The following is a 23,668-nucleotide window of genomic DNA, read 5'->3' on the forward strand; positions in this document are numbered from 1 at the left end:
TGAAATTAACTTCTGGTCAAATAATTCTTTTTACTATGAAATAAAGTTTAATTTTAAAGCTATACAGATTCACGTGACTTACACTTTATTTTGTATGAGTAGCAATCCATACCTGTTAGGTTTATCTTTTTATTGTTTCTTATTATGTGTATAAAAGTTTTTGATTTTCGTATAACTTTACAATTGTATATTGAATAATATTAATTTTCAAAATGTTTTAAAAAGATGAATAACAATGATAAATTATCAAGATACCTTAATAATTTTAGATTCTAAATAAAATTATTTGTTTTCTCATTAATAAATTGATAATATCCATTCTGTTATTTTCACAAAAATATAAAATATATTTTATCGAAGTTTACAAATACTGAAAATTATATAGCATCTCTTTATTTTAATCTTGTATTAGAAATGGGTCATTGACAATGTTTAAAAAAAAAACTTAATTTTTCATAAAAAAAATAATTCATTATTGTTTGTTATTATACTATTACTTACTATGATTGTTGGATTTTTTAATTATTTATACAAATAGATAGTAATTTCGTAACCATTTCTAACAATTTAATGTAAAATTTTAATTATAGAAAGCAATATATGTATTTATTTTTTCCATCAATAAAAATGTAATAAGTAGGATGTATATATATTTCTTACTTACTTACTTTATATTTTACTTTTCACTAATCCTAATTATTAACTGCTTTTGCTAAGTGACAAACTATACAATAATAAAATATTACAATTTATTATGTACCTAAAGATACATGTGTTGTAGAAATTACACTAATTATAACTCCATGATCTAAATTTCTCATTTGTATGGATTAAGCCATACCTAAATGTACAAATAAACAAACACAGACCTCATAAATGAGTACAAAAACGTTAATAAAATAACAAAAATTACCTCACATGTTTTATCAGTGAATGAAATTCACAAAACATTGTCAGTAAAAGCTTTCACAAGCTATTAATTGTAATGACCGTTTGTTGAACTAACATTATGAGATAGCTCAAGGGTCATCTTAATTAAATGATTTGTAACATATCCTATTCGTCTGCATATCATATCACTTGAGAGCAAATTAACCCAGATACTTTCATTTGCATCATGGCTTATGTAACCGGAGCCCTGACAATATTATGAAACAGTTTGTACTGTAAAATAAGCCTCATTAATAACTGTGAATAGAGAAAATATAATATGTAATTTTAATTCTTTACCAAATATTCATAAAAAAAAACACCTTTAAAAATGACAATTTTTTTACAGAGTTAACATTTTTTTTTTTATAAACATTTACATTGTCAGAATGACTGTGGTTTGTTTTTTTTTTTGTTTATAAAAATGTCTGTGGCAACTATTTATAGTACATTAAAATAACTTATTTCAACCGTGTACTTAAAGCTATTAAAACAAGGGCCTTTGTTTCATAGAGTAAAAGTAATGTCTGCAAACTTTAAAAACCAGAAGACTCGGCTGACATGCCAGTAACATTCAAATAGATTCAAACTTTTTGCATTATATTTAGAAAAACAACAGTTACATCAAAGATTTCATATTTGGAATTTACATTTAGTATTGACATAGTTTGTATACTTTATTACGATTTCAAACTCCTAATAAATTAAAAAAAAACTCTTGTTTTAATATTTAATTAGAAATATATGAAGCCCATAGCTAAATCACAATTTCTGTGACTTTTTTTGAACACAAACGTTTGGATCACTACAAGACTTGATCTTTTAAATATACGAAACTTTATATCAGTAAATTACCGCATTCTAAAGCCTTAAAAATTAAGTAGAAGCTGGTCTATAAATATTCTGAGTATTTTAAGATGGCGTGTTTGTTGTTCTTTGTGCTCGCTGACCCGTAGTTGTGTACTCAGCTTAACTGATTAGTTATAAAAGTTGCATCCAGGGTTTTAGATTATTTAATAATATTGAACAAGATACACGTCTTAATTACCTGGGTTATGGTTAGAAAACACGAGATTGTTGTAACCGCGTGCAGTAACACCCTAATACTAGTTTTCGTTATGTACCGAGACACTAGTAGATTCGAGAATCGTCGTTGTAACTGTTCGTGTTATGATAAGGATACAAGCTTCCACTGAGATTAAGGAGCAATATAGATTTATCAGTAAAATAATTCCACAGGTGTATACTTTCTCTGGCACAGTTTCTATCTCTTCTCCTGGACTCATTCCTATGCAACATGGCCAAAAGTCAATAGACCTCGCATAAGTTAAAAGTTGCAAATAATAAATATTTAGCAATGATTTAATTTTGTGCAATTCATCGCATAGTAATTGCATCAAACTGCTTACTCAAAACTTTATTAAAATGCAATGCATATTATTCTATGACATATTTTCTTAATAAAAGTAAATATGTTGTATAATATTAATGTATTATGTATTTTTATAAGTAGTTGGTTACATGAAAGACATTTTTTTATCGTCTGTTCCAACAAGGTCAAGACTTGAGGCGCCTATGCATCAAGCTTACCTTATCCGTACGAACACAATGTTAAACATTATGTCGTGTTTATATTATAATAAGCAAATAAACTATCAGAATATATAAATTCGAGATAATTTTATAAAAATATTACATTATGTATAAATTTTATGTATGAAAAAAAATGCTTAGTATTGTTCAAAATTATTTGAATTGTTTGCTCGAACAACGCGAGTTGAAATTGGGACAAAGTTTGATTTGTGTGCACTATATATTGATTAATCAAAACGAACGTTTTCCTTCAATTTTATATAAACTTAGTTACTTATTTGAATTTAAGAGTTGTATTTACAAGCGAAGTCGGTAGTAATATTATAGTTACGTTAAAAGTATTACTAATATGTTTAATGGCGCCGTTGGTAATAGATAAATAATTAAATAATGATTTTACACGCACTTGGTTTTATAAAATGTATGAATATTCTTATATCTAGACTACTAGATTATACACGCGGTTTCGTCTGCGTGTTTATAGCTTACTGTTATAATTCATAGTTAGTTTTATTGGAGTACTACAAACGTACCCAGTGTTCATTGACTTAAGTTCTGTATTTCTACATACAATAACAAACGTACGTTCACATCTATACATGTTATAACACAAAGTGCCTTGCCTTGTCTGTCTGTCTGTCTGTTCGCGATAAACGGAAAAACTACTGCACCGTTTATCAAACAGTTATCACCACTCGATAGCGTGATTCCTGAGGAAGGTTTTAGTATATAAGTTATTAAGTTTTGTATTTACTTGTGTGTACATTGACGATATCTTTTGAAGTCTTCGTTTTCAAGCCTACATCAGTATCTGTAAATTACTTTTTAAATCATTTAAATCGGACGAACCATTTGAAGGTTATCATAATAGAAGTTTAATAATTCTCAAAATTAAATAGGCCATTTTATATTTTTTGTAAAGAGCCCGTGCAAAGCCGGGGTTAGTACCTAGTATGTATATATATTTTTAATTTTTTATGATATATTATTTATTTTTACTGACCACTTATACATCTTGATTTTTCTCTATAATAATATAACAGATATTTAAAATATAAATGCCAAATACATTATTATTCTATCATTAATTAGTTACTTCAATGACAATGAGTTTCGTAGAATATGTTTTTTCTATAGAATCTATTAAAAGTTCATTGACAGAATACAGTCGGACGAAAATAAATCGGCCGCATAGGTTCCGATAAATCCGATCTAAATCCATCAAAGGTGAGGTGACGTCAGCGGAAAGAGCTCGTAACAGCCCAAACAGACTAACAACCAGCATTAAATTTATTCTGTGCTGTGCATTAGTCATAAATCTTAGTATATGTAATGTGTACAAATAAAAAATAAGCTGTCATGAATTCTGATGACTCAATGAACAGATACGAATACACGTTATTGTGCATCAATATATAATATATTATAACATTTAAGTCTTATTTTCATAAAGGCTACTTTCGAGACTACGTCTGCATTTATGTTGGTAAAAATCAAATAAAAATCGGTCCAGCTATATTAAAGACTTGACAGAAACAACGAAGACAAGGACTGTAATAAAATAATATTTTGCTTATATACCGTATATAAATATATTCTTGTATACATCGCGTTAGCAACGGTTGCCTAAACTATAAATCTATACTATTATGAGACTATTAATATTTTTGTGCATGGGTCAAGACTCGCTCCACTTATGATAATAGCACCGAACCCAGGCACAGGATTGTGTCTGCTTGTGATTAATTTGGAACAGAAATGTGCTCCAACAATCCATTCAGAATTAAGGCCAATACGAGGCTTGCGTCATTCATTTATGATGTATTTAAATTACAAATGTTTTGTATGTCGCGTATCCTTTGTGGCTTGAATTGAATCGGGCTAGAAACTTTAATACATGTAGCTCTACTGCGTGTTTGTGTCGGCAAAGTTAATGTGAGGCGTTACCAGGTTTCATTATATAAAACCCCACACGTGACAGTTTCGACGTAAATAAACTGATAACGTTGCGTATTCAGTTTAAAGATGTAAACTTGTGGTAATTACTGAAATTGTACTTTACTTTACATCTCCGCTGTTGAATAGAGTTGAACGAACCCTAGGAGCAGTTGAAGCGTTAAGTTGAACTGTTTATTCACGTCAAAGGTAAAAAAAAATATTATTTTTATATGAATGGTTTTAAAAATGTACATCCACATGGCAGATACAAATCGAGCATAATTAATAAGAATTTACTGTAGGCTCAGCTGACTGTTTCAATTTTCCTATCGAATAAACAAAATTGCTCGATTGAAAGAAGACTCGACGATTCTAGCTCTAAATTTACCGAAATACAAGATGTGGTTCATTACTAATTGAGTAACAAACAGACACACATGCCAATTTTGAATTTAATATTATATTAGGCATTTAAAAGCTATATGACCAATTTATCTTAAATCCAAAGGTTTGTCGCCTCTTATACAACTCGCCAGATCTAGATCGCCCACGCGGACCAGATTTCTTCCACTGCAATATGTAGCATTACTTGTAAATGTAGAGTTTATCACACTTAAACTTTCAAGATGTCTCAATATAAACATTCCAGCAATTAAATAATATTTTTGAATAAATATTTAATCGTAATGCGCTATTACGTTATTCAAACGTAACCGAATACAGTGATGATTTGACGTCTGATAGCGTCAGAACTCGAATACAATAAAGTAATAGATATGTTGTTTTGCTAATGATGTGTTATCAGTTTGTTTTGATTTCAACGAAATTAATATCTTGATGTCTTAAAAAACGTTTCTTATTTATTGAGTATGTCCATATGATGAGTTTCTAAATAGTCATAATATTGTTCGTATGTTTGTACGAATAATATCACGTAACGTAACGTAACGTAATATCACGTAAAGTAATAAGTTTCAGTAAGGCATACTGTAAATTTATTAAAAGTTTGAATCGAAACACTACAAACCAAGCGTTTCCCGTTTCTCGTACATTAACCTGCGTTAAATGAGACGAAACTTCTCATCATTTCATGGATTCACTGTGCGGGTGTCGAGTCCATCGCGTTGGAGGGAGACGAGCTTCAACAATGCCTGGGACTTGCGACTCAGGTGTAGGTTGCGCTAATATTTAGGAATGATTAACCGTTAACTCTACGTATGTAGTCATTATGACAACTTAGAATGAGCATACTGTTGTCAATATTGCAAAAATCAAATAAAAAAATAAAGTTATCGCTTAGCGTAAACTGTAGGACAACTTCCTAATTGCATTTACTTCAAAAACTTATTTTTAATGATTATCAATAATTGAGTTACCAAAGAAGTCATTTAGCAATTACTCTATACATGTTTTATTATAATAAACGATTTGACAATTTTACGAATACATTATTGCCTCGTTTTAAACTAAATCAGAATTCTTTTTGTCAACCACTGCACGTGGAGAATATGTATTGGGAATATTTCCAACTTAATGAGCCTTAATATAAACTATTGTGATATTTATTAAGTACAAAAAAAAAAAACAAAAAAACATTACACACATATTTATAGTAAATAAAGTTTATATGTAAACTAATTAAGTCAAACACGAAACTGTCCAATATATATATGACTGAATCCTTTTCATGCCTGTTTATTACTGCACATACGAAGCCAGAATCAGCTTAGTTCGCATTTAACCCTTCTCATCCGCTTAGGGATCCTATTGCGCTAAAACCTTTAACTCTCTTAGTGGGTTTACTTTTTATGTATAGAAAAGAATAATATTCATTGACTTGTATCTAGATCTGAACAAACGATCTTGATACGGATATCGACTTTAAAAAAGAATTGTGCCATCAACATATATATTTTGATTCGTCATTAAGATAATTAAATGTCATCTAGTAATAAATGCCCGTTTCTATTATTTTTAGGACCTATAATTCACATTACTTAATATAAATTTATCTTACTGTAAACGCTATTTATTTAAAAATAACTTTATACATTTACCATTTACTAAGTATTGTACTTAGAGAAATAATGTTTCAGTGACAGCTGTCAAAACATTGATAGAATTATAGTGTATTTACAAAATTTATCTTGCTTCGTTGGATGCATTCAGAGAAATATAGTATTAGTTTCCTGTAATTAATCGATTTTTAGAATGTCCAAAAGCTAGCTAGTTTTATTTATTGGTATAAAAATCACTCCTAAGTCTATTTTATATAATAATTGAGATATATAACGTAGATAGATGTTAGTATGAAGCTGACGTTATTTTGTTTAATTTATTATTAGTAACAGATAATCGAATATACTTAATGGCCCTGTAAGAACCCGTTCCATCGATTTACAGGATGTTTATAATCACCTGGATTGTACAGAACCTTAATCACAGGAACAAACTTTTCCCCTTCGCTACAGATGTAAATTTGTTTTTATACTTTCATTAGGTAATTAATTTTATTTAATTAATGTGATTGTAATTAGTCGCGACCCTTATTTTTGGCGTCTTTTCTCGTTGTTTAGTAATTTTTTCTTTTTTTTTTTCTCATTCTTAGACTGTCTTCGTTATCAATTTCATTTATAACTTAATTTCTCAACGTTTAAATTTAAAAATTTTCCTCTAATTACTATTTCAAAAGCCTTGATATAAGGTAAAAATTAAATTATTCAATAGAAACAGCATTCCGAAGTTGTGGATCTTGTATAAAAATAACTTTGAGATATAAAAAAATTCACAAAGTGATCTATAGAATATTATTATTGATATTAAAGTATTAACAAACAAAGCTATGTTTTATTGTAAAGATTAATGTATAATATAAGGCAGAGATCCTCTTATCCAAAAGTGTATTTAAAAATACGAATTTTCCAAATTAACTGTCAGTAAAATATCAGTATAAGTTTGGACAATCAAGTATTTTTTCGAATTAAGGTAAAAAAATTACAGTAACCCTTTGCAGTAAAACAATCACTTTGCTTTCATTCCATTTAATGTGACAAGGTATCAACTTGCTCACTTATTTTTTTCATGTTATCTCAAGTTTAGTCCTCGTGCATGATTGTTTGGTGATGATAAAGTATACAGGAAGTGATTACGTCATACATCAAATGTTTTAAGACTTCAATTACAGTCTCGGCTACAGAGTTTTCTTTTAATATTTTTTTTTTCATAGAAATTCAACGTTCTTTTAAGTCGTGTTAAAATACTCTAAAATTTTTTGATTTTATTTTTCCTCATAATAAGTATCATAACACATTGCTATAGTTTTATTTTTATACTATATTAGTTGTGTCCTTATTTTGTTTGTTTCTCGTAATGTTTGTTACCACATGTGTTTGACATTGACATAAATCTGTAGTCGTTCATTTTGTTTTGTTTGTTCTCTGCCCCATCAGCTCCCGCCTGGTAAAACCAGACATCATTAATATTTTTTATAATACTCTCGTCAAGAATACTTTATGGTTTTGTAAAATAAATTTCTGTATATATTATTATATAAAAAAAAACCTATATATTATGATACTTTTAATAATATAATTGTGTTGAAATAAATGCTCTCATGTAAATATGAGTAGATAAAATGAAACGTAAAATTCATCCGCATTAATCCTGCTGGTGTCGAAAAATTTTACATTAAAACTTTCATTAAGATATTTTTTCTAGTTATGCCCATTATCACCATGTCATTGTTACCTAAAATCGTTAAGTTTTTATTGTAATCAATTTATGAATACTATAAATATTTTCAAAAATCTTCCAAAAAAATCTTAATACGTGAAGATAAAAATTATAGAAAAGAAAAAATTAGAAGTCCTACAAATAGTTATAGAACTGTTTACATTTGATGTAGTGAAGTCTGTAAGCGAATTTATATATCAATGTCTCAGGTAGACGGATATATTGCTAGCAAATATTTGGTAACCGAGATAAAGGTTGACTTTCATATTGTTTATGGACCACACGCGGTGATGAGTCAGTGCGAGCGTTATGGAATGATTCCATTTTAGCGTTTATGGATTGGTCATTTTGGTGATTGGGTGATTAACATGGCTATGGTTGGTGAGATTCGTTTGTAAAGACCTTATATACATATGCACAAACATATGTTAACTTATATTTAGTAAATTTAATAAGTTATTTCATGATTTGTTTAATTTTTACACTTTTCTACTTTATTCTACTATAAATACAGTACTTTAGTAGGCATTATCTCGTGTCATGAACAATTATCACTTCATATAACTCAAAACACAGCGTTTGGGAGATTTTAATATAACGGAAATGCCGAAGATAATGTTATTTACAATATACCTTCCCTAAATACTAGCAAAGTGTAGATTTAGTTGAACTCAGTTCCTTGATTATGGATTTCTCCAGTCCTTACACGCGCACAGAATATTTCCCAAATACATGTTTGTACAGCGGAGACAAGTAGATTTATTCAATACTTTGTAGGAGTCAGCTGATCTGATGCAGAAGTTATCGCTTTAGAAAAAGTTTGTAGGAAATTTATCATGTATTTAAAAAATTCTGTAAGCTAGGCCGTAAAAACCTTAACCTCCATTAACAGACCCTTTTATTATCTAAACAATATTATTAAGGACCCATTTATGTCCTAGTCCAAAAAAATACCAAAATCGTACTACGTAAGGTCATTGCTTGTGATTAAGATTACCTTAATATAAAACCTCTGGAGAATTATATATTTTTTTTTTTTACTTATATCCGTCATTTGTATTATACCGTGTATTATAGCAATTATTCAAATTGCTAAGCGACGGCGGCGCACCGCGTCCGCAGAACCACGATTAATATTTAAAACCACATTAACAAAGCATTTTATTTCACCAATCGATTATTTATACAAATTCTAGCAATAAAAACTCTGAAAATACATACACGTATACCAATATCGAGGGTGAGACGTGGCAAGAACATAGCAAAGTTTTCCCATCGCGTGTTCAAACAAGGCTTTGTGTGACCCACTTACACAGATAGCGATCTAATCGGAGCGGAACAGTTAGTAATTTACTCAAAAGCCTTCTTTTACTCGCTAATCTAATACTGTAGATATATTACCTACACTAGATGCTGGATTATTGATAGACTGGTATTCAAGCGACAAATTCGTCTCAAATAACTTCCTAAAAACCAAATGCATTTCATAAATCCTATCCTCTAAGTTTGCATAACATTATCATGAAAACTACACAGTTGGTATAGTATAGATTAACAATTTAGTAACTAGGTGTGACCAGAAATATGCTATGTGGCATTTTGAGATTAAATAGCAACAAGAAAATGAGTTTTGTACTGTGACACTTTCGTAGTTCGTTGAAATGAGCTCAATGAGTACGGTTTTAATTGTAGACATAATAAATTTTTCATGTAAATATAAAAAATTCAAAGCAGACGTTATTTAATTACAGCAATGTTTTTATTTCTTTTGATATTAACAAAAACATATCTCTTTTTTATATGATGTTGCTATGAACTTAATAATATAGCTGTAATTCCTTTAAAAGAGTTGTATGAAGATTATTTATTACATAAATGAGAAAATGGTTGTTTGAATCACCTAATCTTTTGATGAATTGTGGTATGAATAGACAAGAGCTTGTTGTTAAATATGGACTTTATATTGAGACGAGAAGAGAGAGAGATAGGCGACGTTCGCACTGACTGAAAAAAAGAGTTAGAAATAAATTTTGACACAAGCAAACTCCATTGTGAAGAAGATCGATTACGCTAAAATTTTATATACAGTATTAGTTTAGACTTTAGATGACCATATATGGCAAAGTGTGACGTCATCTTAGATCTATAATAGCGGAAGACCCAAGATGGCGGATCAGATATATTTAATGTATTCCTAATATATGTATGTATATCAATTGAAAGGGTTTGAAAAAATGACACGAATAAAGGCTTGTTTTAACTTTCAATATTTATCATCAATTTCATATATATAAGTACGAACATAATTTTATTAAACCCGATAATTTTTAACGACTTATATTGAATTTATATATTTCAAGAAAAATGTACTCTTTTCATAACACAAGACAATCTTAATTTAATTTTACCAACCATTAATGTTATAAGAAGCATAATTTCTCCTGTTCTGTTCTAATGAAGGTCGCAATTATGAATCCCGGCTCTTATTATAATAGGGTCTTTTATTTCAATGTCTACAGGCATTAATTAAAATGTTTCTATTTCATACACTAACTATATTTGATTGTCTGCTATTATATTATTATATACAAATATTAATTACAGGGCAATCTGTTGTCTGCGTTCACGGGTCATTTGTTGTGGTATCAATGCATAATGACATTCTATTTAAAAATTTTATTTGGATCATAAATAAATGATTTTCATGTATACATTACAAACATATTGTATACAGTATGTTTGTAATTTTATAGAAAATTTAATAGCTAATCAATATCATAGCAATATAAGAATGTATTTAATTTTAAATTACAATTACGTTCAATACACTTATATATCATACATGTGGAAAGAAATTATTCTTAGTTAGGGATAATTATACCGGCAGCTTGACGACAAAGAGTCAAAGACTTGTTTACCTTAGCATAAACATATCGAAATCCGAAACAGGTCGACGTAATAAGAAACTATATGTAGTTGTATGTAACGAGTTAACATATGCCAGTGTTGATATCGAGAATGCTTACATTTAATTCATCATCATACAATTTACTCGTTTGCTTAAACACTAATAAATCTCAATGTGTACGTGAACCGATTCGATATTGTGTCATGTATTCGGCGTATGTATTTCGATTAATTTATTACAAAACTAGTTGTTCCTCGCGTATACGCTCGCGTATTTCTTTATATAAGCTATAATAAAAATTAAAAAAAATATTGTCATATATACTTTACTTTTTTTAATGATAGTTAATTTAATTTCTACTTAATGTTTATACACGAATCGCATGATATTGCACCGAGTAGATCTTCATGAGAATAGGTTTATTAAAATGTTCCAGTTCCTTCGAATATCAACTTACATTACAAAGTGTGACATACATTTACACATTATATGTATAGATACACTAGTTACCATAGCATAATGTATTCATTAAAATTTGTAGTTTCATATTTAATTAATATTCGATTCCCTCAATCACATTTCAGCTTATGGTACGAGACACTAAAATAAAATGTTGCTTGATATGCAAAATAAAATAGTGTGCAATGTAATATAGAAAATTACATGGAAATATTCAGAGGGTACGATTTACGATTCTCGCACTTCGGGGAGCTCTGAATCTTCCGGTTTTCAAGTCGGGTGGACTGCATCATTTATAATCACAACACTAACTGACTACCAGCTCGCACCCTCGAACACTAACGAAAGACGTCTATCGCTAAAAGCATTTTGTCTTATTCAATTCTCACTAAATAACTATCTTTTTGTATTCGTATTTATAGAACACAATTTTATTTGTCTTACTTTTTAATAAATTCTGCATTGAAATTGTATATTATAGCTATTAGCTATTGTAAAATATTGTTACTTGTAAACTTTACAAGGATATGAATTAGTCGTGGAGGACGAAGTTCCTCCCTTGGGGTACATGTGATGTGACCTTAACATATAAATTACTTGAATTTTATAGTACGGCTTTGTATCCAAGCTTATGATAAGGGTGACTTCGTGTATATTACTTTTGACAATCATGAATAAAGTCAATGGATTTGTTTTGCCGATTGAAGGACGTAGAATTTTATACTTATAATATTTTGTATTGTTAATAGTAGTTCTTCTTGATTACTCAATAGTCGTAACTTTGTTGGCATTAGGTTTAGTTAATTGTACCGAATTCTGTATGATTTAATATGCTGTGTTTCCCATGATAAATAAAAAAATAATATATAATATGGCTTTCCTTATAATAGCAACACGATGATATTTCTTTAAATTTCCCACATACATATATTATAAATAGAAAAAAATATATATATACTTTTGGGATTATATTTTTATATGTACGTTAATTTACATTTTTTTTACTAATAAATAAATGATTCTTACGCAAAAGTATGAAGCTAACGCTGAACTAATATCAAGGGAGCAGTGTTCAATTATTCGTAAATTTTAATATATTTAACTCGTATATAAAAAATATTAATCCGAAACACTAACAATATTGAAATGTCACGAAATTAATGTAATATTTATTTTTCAGATTGTGACAACCTTAATAGAAATTCTCTAAGGTAAGAGATATTCTAGGTTGATTTATTTTTAATTCCTAAGCAAAGTCCCTTTTCCAACAGAAACAGACTATTGTCGTATTAGTATTAATAAGGGAATGTTTTTTTTTTGTTGGCTTAAAGTCGTTTATAGTTTTTTTTGTTAATAATTTAATGATTCACATTTCCCTTTGTTTATTTCAAACAATCCGACGTTGTCTTGTTTCATTGGACCGTTAGAAACGAGTGCAGTTCGTTAAAACTTTATTAAGATTTATGACTTTCAACAAACGCTATTGTAGCTTTAAATATTTTTACGACATATAAAAATATGTTGCACATCATCTGTTACATCGAAACGTATACATTGCAGTGAACTGTATTTACGTACAATATTAACATTTTTTTATTGGTATATGTTCGAACATTATAGTATTAAAGTAGGTTATTGGATCAGGAACGAGAAAACGCTTCGTACGTTGTAGGATGATTCAAACTTAGACTAAGCATACTGGACTCAACAAAAATTATATGTAACAAATTCTATTGTACATAATTTATCGAAAATGAGAGAGGTCTGTAGTTGTGTGCACAGTATGGTAATCTACTCGAAAGATTTCAATACCATCTTCTAATCTTAGTTATCAGAGTTATCAGAGTTTCAAGAACAACAAGTTTGTCAACATTTATTGTTTAAAAAAACTAAAACATGCGGCCGAAGTCACTGATTTCAACTAGTTTTGATATAATATCATAGTTTTTATGGACTTCCAGTTAATGCATAACGTATTTACCGTTCCGAAGAAAATATATAAATGTCATTTCGCATTGAAAACTTTGAGCTAATCGGATTGAATCTCTGAAAGCTCTTAATACGAGACTAATTCACTTTAAACAACCAACTCACTCTTGACATAACAAAAACCCGATAAAGATGCCAGCTTCCTCTCGATGTTATCCAAGGCGAGGAGTACAGTTACGTGTTTGATGTACAATAAAAAATATATTTTACTATTGAATTTCTTTATAATAAAATTTAATTTTTATATCGCATTAATTATCAGCATAAATAGTTTTATATTATGTGTATTGTTACGTATATGTAGCTCAGTTTTATGACGATATTATGAATGTTAATGATAATGTTGCTTAATACAAATCTGACCAGAGGAAGCGGTATTAATCGCGATCCAATTGATAGACAAAATGTTTGTTGGTTCATTGTTCATGCAAACAAATCAAAATTTATTTTGGTGTGACATTTGTTATAGTGTATTTAATGCGTCGGCGCCGGAAATATCACCGTCCAGTCTCAAGATCGATAACTCTGTATATACATGTGTACGTCCACAGGAAGACGATAGGGTACGACGTCAACACATAATGTAATGTAAAGTTAACTGTCATCATTATGCAATGCTTGTTTAAGACAGCGTCATTCGTATGACCTCGTTACTTAAAACACGTATTTGTTAAGTTTATTTTAACATTGACTATTTATATAAGACCCACATCATATATACTACAGAATGTTGAAAGCCGATAGGTTAGTGATATTTTCAATAATAAAAGTTACAACAAAAGTCCTTTGTTGTAAACCATGCATGACCTACTATAAAATTCTATCAAAATGCCAGCTTATATAATGTATAGCGCCTAGTAAAATTTTACGTATAATAAATTTAATATTTAAAGACATAATACTATAGAGACGTAGATGATTATTGATTTGATACAAAATTATATTGATGTGATATATATTTTTAGCAAAGGTCATGAGTGAATAGGGTTGTATTTATTTATATTCACATACATTATACAATACTACGTAACGTAAGATAAGCGGAACAGAGTAACCCTATATAGATATGAGGAACAAGATTGGAACGAATACAGAGCGACTTTGACTGAGTCAGTGATTAAACAATCTCACAGTAACTAACATAAAATATTAATGCCAAACAATCTCGGTATGGACGACTGAACATTCTCAGCAAAAAAAGCGAGTTAAAATCACTCAAAAGCTTCTAATGATACTTTAAAATTATGTAGTTTTTATGCGAATTACAATGCAGGCAAGATAATAATGCCCATTTATGGATATTGAAAGAAAAATATCCTTCGTAAGAAATGTTTTGTATACGTAAAACCAAGATTTTAGCTAATACTTACTGATTAGCGGCTTGCTGTATGAGTCAGTATTTCTAGATGGTACAGTGCTAAAAAATATTGCATATAAGTCCTTTTGGTCAAGGTCAGCACTGAATTTGATTATTGAAATTATCAGTAAAGTGATATTGTATCATTATCTCTACACATTGATTTTACGGTTATAGAGTGAAAATGCATTCAGAGTCCAGTATTGTGTTGTTAACGGTATAGCGATCTAATGAAACACGAAGTGAGTCGCTAACGGCTGACGATTTTCATTATATTCTAGTTTTTCTTTTAACCGGAATATAATACGCTTTCTATAGCAATTAGTGACATCAACAATTGAACACAATAATTGACCAATTAACGGATATCTTTTCCTATGTTCCGATTATAGCGAATCCTTTGCATCGATTCTACTTCCATAGATAGTGAGAACTGCATAACAGGGTAGTCGTTAGTTTTTATTACACAAGGTGGTAGACCTCGGCGGTTCCTGACTCCTTTATAGCTAGCTATACTACCATTTAAGATAGATTCCGGCTTTGATTTGTCGCTCTCTTAATAAGGTGTACGTATTTAATTGTCATTATTTTTTATATTTTCGATATCATAGCAAATGATTAGGTAAGCAATATATAACAAGTGTAGTACTAAAGTGTAGTTTCTTTTAATACAACAATGCAAGACCCGGTCCACCAACGAAGCAAAATGAGATTTGTTTTCGAACGCCAACGCACAGAGGTTCTGTTTGTGAGTCAGCAGCTATTTTAAGCTGTTTGATGTGTGAGCGTCTTACTGCTGAACGCATGCAACACGATTACTAATTATATTCAATATTTTTGACTCTTTTACGCTAGAACTATTCTCATAACTTTTATTATACTATTCTTAAGATAAAATCATTAATTTCTCGGTTCACCTTTCGATTTCCGCCTGAAGGTGTTATAATCTGACATTCAATATCTATGATGTAATTTCAAATTTATTTGTCTATTTCATCAGAGTTACAAACAGATACCATAACATCGGAGGGTAACTGGTGAATGCATCAAGTTCTCGAGCTTTGTACTGTTAAAACGTCGGTCCGTTCCTGTGACATGAAGCGAGTTTCTATCCTGGCCCGGCGTGGTGCAGTGGGTTGGCAATTAAGACCAATTAAACAGAATCGGCACAGTGAACGTGCGTGAAGTTATATCGCTTAATCAATTTGATCGCGTCCACTCGAGGTCATCGACTCCAAACTAGATACGCATTCTTCATAATATAAACGACTGGCCCAGCTCATTAACCATCTGACCATATTAGAAATTTTCATGAATAATATCATAATATGTAATTACAAAACATTATTATGGTTTTTTCCAATGAAAGAAATATCAATGCACGCTACATTAGCTATGTTTCTTTCGTATCGTAAGTTCGACGGCTACTGTTTTATAGAAAGGGGTGAGACATATGACTAGGACTAAAAAAACATTATTTATTCGACGATGTTTATATCATTTATAACAGCGCTACTTGAATTTTAAAAAAGTTGTAATAAAACTGTCAAATCGCAAATCTGATAACATTATTGTCTCGAATCGGACTGAACGTCTCATAGTTTGCATACAATAACCGGTTATGAACGGATGGGACGGGATGTACCGTGCTCCGGCCATATAAGCCCAGAACACCACATTTCACTTCAGAGTCACGTGACAATTTTTCACATTCATCGAATTCAAACTCACGGAAGAGTGAACATATTTAGGTGAAGCAGGATGTTACTATTTAGGGACGAGGTGAAATTTTTGAAAAAGTACCTACAATAAACTCGTTGATGGGGTATGAATAAGTTAATGCTCGCGTCGGTTTTTGTGTCAATGCACATAGTCTAGTATCTGACTGTAACTGTGCTTTTATGACAGGCGAGTTAGTATTCAAAATGGTGTGATTACGATCGACAAAAGAGGAAATCGTGAAAAAGAAACAATGACGCATACAAACCGAACAAAGAGTGATCCGAGGAACATCTAGTTAGGAATGTAAAAGTGCCAACTTATTCCGACGTACACTGTCTGAAGAACCACTCGACGCTCCAAACTCACGAGGCAGGAGAATAGAAATAAACAATCCGAACATTTAATGCAATTGACGATAATATCATTGTAACATAAACATCCAAAACGGAGAGTTTCATTTAAATAATCGTTTGTTTCAAAATAAACAGCCGATTCCGCCGACTGTATCACACAGGAAGTGTTACGAAGACGGATTTTTTATTTTCACCAGACGGCCATTATTCGGTAACCGTGGCCTCTGAGTGTCAAAGTAAAGGCGATATATGAGGAAAGGTTGTATATTGTCGCGGATATTCCGCGCCGACAAAATTGCAGTCAACATGTGTGCATTATTGTTACACCGTTAATTGTCCGGCGTCAATTGCTTACACTAAACAACATTATGGCTAATGGGCCCATTCATGTTCGGACAATGCCGCTATTCTGTAACCAGCATATGCAAGTCTCTCGTGTTTCATATCAGACCAGCTGGTATACAGGAAACCATTCAGACAATATTCATTCTTACGGCCTCTCGGTATTTTTGCTTAATGATTTTGTATTTGCGTTTGTGTTCATAGAAAAGACTTTTTAATGTACATACAATTTTGTTACTCCCCATGAGTACATTTGTTTTAGAACAAGTCATATTTTATTACTGAATTCATATTAGGATTGACTTATTCAATTCATTCTCATCAAAGGCATGTATACGTAAATGTTGTATGAGAAATGTATGAAATGAGATATTGAATTGAAAGCGATTTAATTTCCATACAATTTCGGCTTAAGTCACATATGCCAAAACGGTCGCGCTGAATGAACAGACTTTCGTTAATTCTGAGACTCCGGCAGTGACAGTGATGAAGTGGGATATAGACATACTGTCTAGATAACATTTAATATATTGCCTGTGTTGTTTACACTGTGCCTAAATGAGATCACATTTGATTACCGCATATGTGAAGGTCGATACTTAAAAATATACAAAACTGTGTCACAGTGAGTGTAGAACGTTGACATACTCGAATTTGCAACAAAAGCCGGATTTTAATAACCCGTTTTTGTTTTAAAGGAGATATCTTTAAATTGTTTTTTTTTATTCTTAGTATTGTCGTTTAGTGTATTCTTTTAAATTATTAATATTAATGATTTTAATATCAGATTAGTACATTTAAAAATTTTATTCCATTGATTTTATAAACACAATGCATTTAATTCAACTGTTCGCAATATACTTATAAATTTGTTCAATTATTTAGAATAAGCGAAGGTAAAAAGTTTGTGGAAATGAAAAAAAAAATAAGCATAAAGAGAAAACTCTTCATTTTAATGTCATTTATATTATAAAATTCCGTTAGTGCTCTTTAGCGGATAAAAATATATTTTAAACACGACACACGGGGATGTTTTGAAGAACTATAATTTTTACCGCTATTAAACGAATGTTAAACATTGCGAGGTCTGTTCATAAAACGTATCCATCATGAAATTTTGACTTGAATATTTTAAAACGGATATTTACTCCGCAATTGTGAATCGAAAATAAAATAAAAAAATAATAAAAGCGTTACATTGCTAGAAAATAGTCTGAGTAGCTGTTATCAACGTACATTGTGTTGAAACATGTAGGTCATTGAACTGAGATTATATGCAACTTAGTAATTGTGAGATTCAAGGAAAATTTCATCTTGAGATTATTAATTTGGTTTATGTGACACGATGTCTTCAAAACCTTAAAAAACATATATATTGTTTGACAGATATATGTCCAGTGATTGTACACGTTGAAAGACATAGGCCAGCGTCAGGACCAACGCGATCTATTTTGGACGATACATTGACCTGTTTTTGTGTGCATCACGAGATGTATCACATTCTAGTAATGGACACAAATAAAACGGGATCATCCATAGTACGTTGTGGTATAATGAATGTGATCTCTACAGATTTGATTAGCTCCAGTGCTTGTTACATTCTGCCATTAATAACTAGGGGCATTGTTTTTTTGTGAATTTCATTCATACAATCTGGTTTTTTTTATTGAAAATGTTTGACTGGCTTAAACAATATTATAATTATATAAGGTGATTGTTCTAATTACATGAATCAAATGTTTTTTTATTCATTGTGTTCAAAACAAAAGCCGGCTTCTACTGAACTTCTGACCCTCGTGTTATTTGAATATAAACAAATAATTATAGTAGATTTTGAGAACCTTAAAAAAATACATCTTCAAAAATATTTGTTAGCGTTCAGAACACATAAATTTTTGTTATTGTTTGTAAGTATAATACTAAAGTAATATTATACTTAATAACGAAATTTTAATAGATTTTGAATTATTTAAAAGGGCCCGTATTCTAACTTTAGGGTAAAGGTCGTTTTCGGTTGCCCCACAAGTATTGATTTGGCTCCCGGGAAAAAGTTCCCTTGTATAAGATTCCAGGATTCAGATAAATGTATCTGAATATTGCTTATATTTTATAGTTTATTCTATTATATATATTTTTTATACACAATTTCTTTAGTATGTTTCTTTAAGTAATTAGTTCATATATGTATGTATTTTTGTCAATTATTATATAACATTATGAAACGAATGTTTGCTTTTAATTGAAAGGCTCGGTTAGTTTTGCCAGTAGTTTTAACGTGCTTATGTAAACGACAGTTTAATTTAAGTTTACCAATTAATCAATTCAAGCTTGTGTTATTGAATTACTTATTTATTTACATTCAAAAGCTACAACGATAATAAGATTTTAATACTTAGGAAGTTATTCAATTCTAAAGTTTGCTTTATGCAAATTCAAGTGAAGTCTTACTTAAAGTTCAGCTCCAATACTATTTAATTAAAATCATAATAGCACACACACTTGAAATTTAAATTACTTTAATCTAGCTTTTTACCTTTTGATGTACGGGGGTAGCATTTAATTTACTTTGGCATTATTTATGAGGCGAGCTCCAATTTTTTGCTATCGAGAAGCCTATTTGAATAATGTTTAACAAAACAGAATTGTATATTAAACAAAATAGAGAATAAAGAAACAGCTAATTAGCTTAACGATCTATTTAATATACTAATAAAGCCATGCCCATATGTTTGCTGATAATAGTCAATTTAACAGTAGCTGAACAAACAGGTCGGCCATTGTGACTTTGTTCATCTGATTCAGACGCCAAGCGATGCAATATCGATTTGTTCATTTCTTTAGAGAAACCAATTTGTATATTGAAGGCTTAATCATTTGTGAGCTTCTTTTCCTTCATTTCATAATTTTATTACTGATATTGAATTAGTTTTTCCTTAGTGCTTTTAAGATTCATTCCTTACAGCTCCTTTTTTAAATAGTTCAAGTTTATTGTCATAAAATTTCATATATATAACACTGTTGTTCCCATAAATGTTAATAATATTTTGTTACCCAGTTACTTGAAAAATGCTATAGGAATATATTTTTTTATGTCATCATATCAAGGGAGTTTTTTTCGCAACAAGGATCAGACGATCTCAGAAGCATTGCGCCAAGGAAAAACTAGTTTCTTAAGATGTAAAATATCTTATAATGTAATTGAACTCATTTAATACTACTTTCTAATTGGCCTTTTGTATTAAATGATAATGTTATCTGGGGAACCGCGAGCCTCAGACTATTGTGTTTCATATTAAGAAAACAGGGGTATGTAATTACAGTTTTGACCACGTCCACGACCTGTTGCGTACCTCTTAATATTGAAGTTAAATGAGTCCTTTGTTAGAGCTCGCGTTACTCTCTACGTATCATTTTCACAACTTTCTTTAACCGACAACAATTAACACTATTATCATTTTGTCACTAACTTTAAAACTCCTTATAGTTTATATATATATTGTATTAAAAAAATATTACCAATTAATATAAATATCGCGAGTTTATTTCCATGGTATTTAATTTGGATATTCCTAACAATGTGGTTCACTAATAAAAATTCAAGCCGGCAGAAAGAGATTCGTCAAGTAATACCTCAGTTTCTTGTTTGTTTTGCGTCGTCTGACCTAAATTTCCAAGTTTATATTGAAATGTTCCGTCTCTCGCTCGGTAATTTCACTCGTACGTTCGCTGGGGACCGCTTGTTACTTTTTGTAATCACTGTGTGCTGAATTTATTACAAGCTGGCACCTTACCAGCTTCACCTGAATATACACATTTATGAAACGCTCTTACATAATTCTGAGCTTTCTTTAATGTGACTTCAGATTTAAAAAAAAAAATCTCAAACGATTAACGTCTGCTGGTTTATTTATTGTTTCGTATTATTTATCGTTCGTAATAAATATAATATCTCGTCAATATAATACTAGTTTATACTATTTTACACATAAGTTATCGGACGCATTGATATTGATAGAGATTATAGAGCGAAAAAAAGGTGCCACTTTTTATAATCATCGTTTATAATATTTGACACCGGCAAAGTAAAAACCGAAAGTATAAAGGTTTATCCTTCATAAATCTTCGTCGATACGCTTCTATACGATATATAACAAAAACTGATCGGAACGTTAGCTTGAAACAGTGGCACGTCTTTGCGAAAACATAATAAAAAAAAACATAATTAACTTCGATATATTCTAAACGTAATATCTATCGAAAATAAAGTAAATCCAGCCAACGGTTAAGTTTTATTGGAAGGATCGAGTTTTCCTTTCTCCGACAGTGATTGATCATGTGGCAGGAATGACTCTTAGAAAAGAGTTCATGAATTGTAGTATACTCGAGCATATAATGCCGATAGCTCGTTAATCCTATAAATATGAAGAAATATTCAAATTGTCATACGAAAATTAAGTTTAATTAAAAATGTCTCGATTTTATCGTGGTTATGCAATCTTGCCAAGTACATTTACCTAATTTTCGAATTTTGAGATATCGATTAATATTCATTTTAAATTAAAATGTTTAAAAAGTCAACAGTCAAACAAGCCTCCTTTCAACGAAATATATTTACATATACTTAAGCGGTATCACTAAGAGACAGATTAAGGAACACTAAAAATAAATGATTATATATAGAAAGTATTATATTTAGAAAAGGAATTTATCAGTATCAAAAGTATTGGTAATGACGTTATTGTCATAAATATAAATAATGATGATGACATGTACGGATGGTAAGTTTAATAAGGACTCTGCTAATCTCTGGGGAGACTTGCTAGGGAGGGGATAACTTCAGATATCATAGAGTATAGTGCAGTCGCCTTCCAAGTGTCGTTCGAGTAAGACGTTCCGTGTCATTGTCTGTGTCGATATCGGTGAACTATAAGAGTATATTTGTGTTGTGCTGTTTATTTAAACCGTGTTGGATTTTACATTAATTTCATTCGGTACGTAACTTATGTTTGAGATTCAATTCATGTTACGTTCGAATAACGCTTTGGCGTCTGAATGCAGTAAGATTTTAGATCTTACTTATTTATAAGCTTCATTGTGGCTGTTATAATTTAGGGGAAGAAATGTGTGGTCTATTGATTTGTGCCCCTAATAAAATTCACGCATCGAAAAGTACCCCGCACCATTCTGTTTTGTTAGTAGGGTAGCAGACGCCTGGGGGCCGAAATTCAATCCTGTGAGAATATAAATAAAAATATTAAACAAGCCTTTTTACATTCGCTTTTTTCATGCCGAAATTTTGATTCATAATAGGGTTGACAAATCAAAACATTTTTGTTTGAAATCGTAAATTAAAACATGTGAAGTGATCAAAGAAATGAATTGAAAAAACTGCGATAATCGTTTGGTATACAAGATAAGGACACACAAAACTAACATCATATTGACATTTCATTACAAAGAAATTAACATTTATAGATTAACTTATTTCACTTTACATTAAAATTTAAAAAAAAAAAGTGGTAACGATTTTAGATGGATATGGTAATTAATTTCCAAGTTGTCGAGAATAAAAACGTCTTTGTAATGTATCTTGTGATTTATGTTATAATTGTCATCTCGAAGCCAACAATATTAAGCACGCGATCCGTCAGGAACATAAAAAGTTACACTTCGTTATCTCACAAGAAGTCGACGACGGAGCGAGTCGACTGATAATAGGACGTTTTTAATCTAACCAATAGTTGGTTCATTAGTAATATGTAAAATTTCTTGTAATTGGATAATAATAATGTCTCGACGAATTTAAATTTCGGTAAACTTAACATATTTAATGACCAAATATGGCAAAAAGTTTTGATGTTATATTGAATAAAATATAATGAATGTATTATTTTTAATGATGCTATATGTTAAGAAACGGTTTTTTATTCTTACGATTTCCTCACAAACTGCTGTTAATATTTTTGTCGTAGGACTTAATTAACATTCTTCCTATTTAAAATGAGTTACAAAACTATATGTTATCAGTTTGTAAGAACTCCCATATTATATGTCACTGATTCAATTCACCAAATTGGTAATAAGGTTCGAAGTTTTAAAGGAAACAAAACCAGTTGCAACTCACGGTAATTACACTCTTATTTATTCCGTATTTTGAGGGTAGAAGAACGTTTATCATCACAAACATTATCCTCACATTGCTGAGACAATAGCTATGATTCCCTCCCACGATAAGTGCAAGCTAATCAGAACTTCTATGACGGTATGAAACGAAGTTACTTACGTGTAGTAATCGTTGGTAATACATACTGTCGTATTTTCTAATTAATACTTTTTCCAAATGAC

The 23,668-nt window shown here is 30.3% G+C and overlaps 1 protein-coding gene across 9 annotated transcripts in view; it reads left to right on the top strand.

Moving 5' to 3' along the window:
* The window catches only part of LOC116772179 (dystroglycan 1), a 51,692-nt gene that overhangs the window by 280 nt on the left and 27,744 nt on the right, over positions 1-23,668 (top strand). For 5 of the 9 annotated variants that reach the window (XM_032664267.2, XM_032664273.2, XM_032664270.2 and 2 more), the window contains exon 2: positions 12,741-12,771. The exons of 2 other annotated variants lie outside the window; for them this stretch is intronic. The gene's annotated coding sequence lies outside the window, so the exon portion shown is untranslated. Of the gene's footprint in view, positions 1-12,740; positions 12,772-22,173; positions 22,315-23,668 lie in introns of those variants that run through there. 2 more of the 9 variants (XM_032664268.2, XM_032664271.2) reach the window with 2 other exon arrangements.

The sequence above is a fragment of the Danaus plexippus genome, assembly GCF_018135715.1.
Source record: "Danaus plexippus chromosome 16 unlocalized genomic scaffold, MEX_DaPlex mxdp_23, whole genome shotgun sequence".
Classification (NCBI taxonomy): Eukaryota; Metazoa; Arthropoda; class Insecta; order Lepidoptera; family Nymphalidae; genus Danaus; species Danaus plexippus.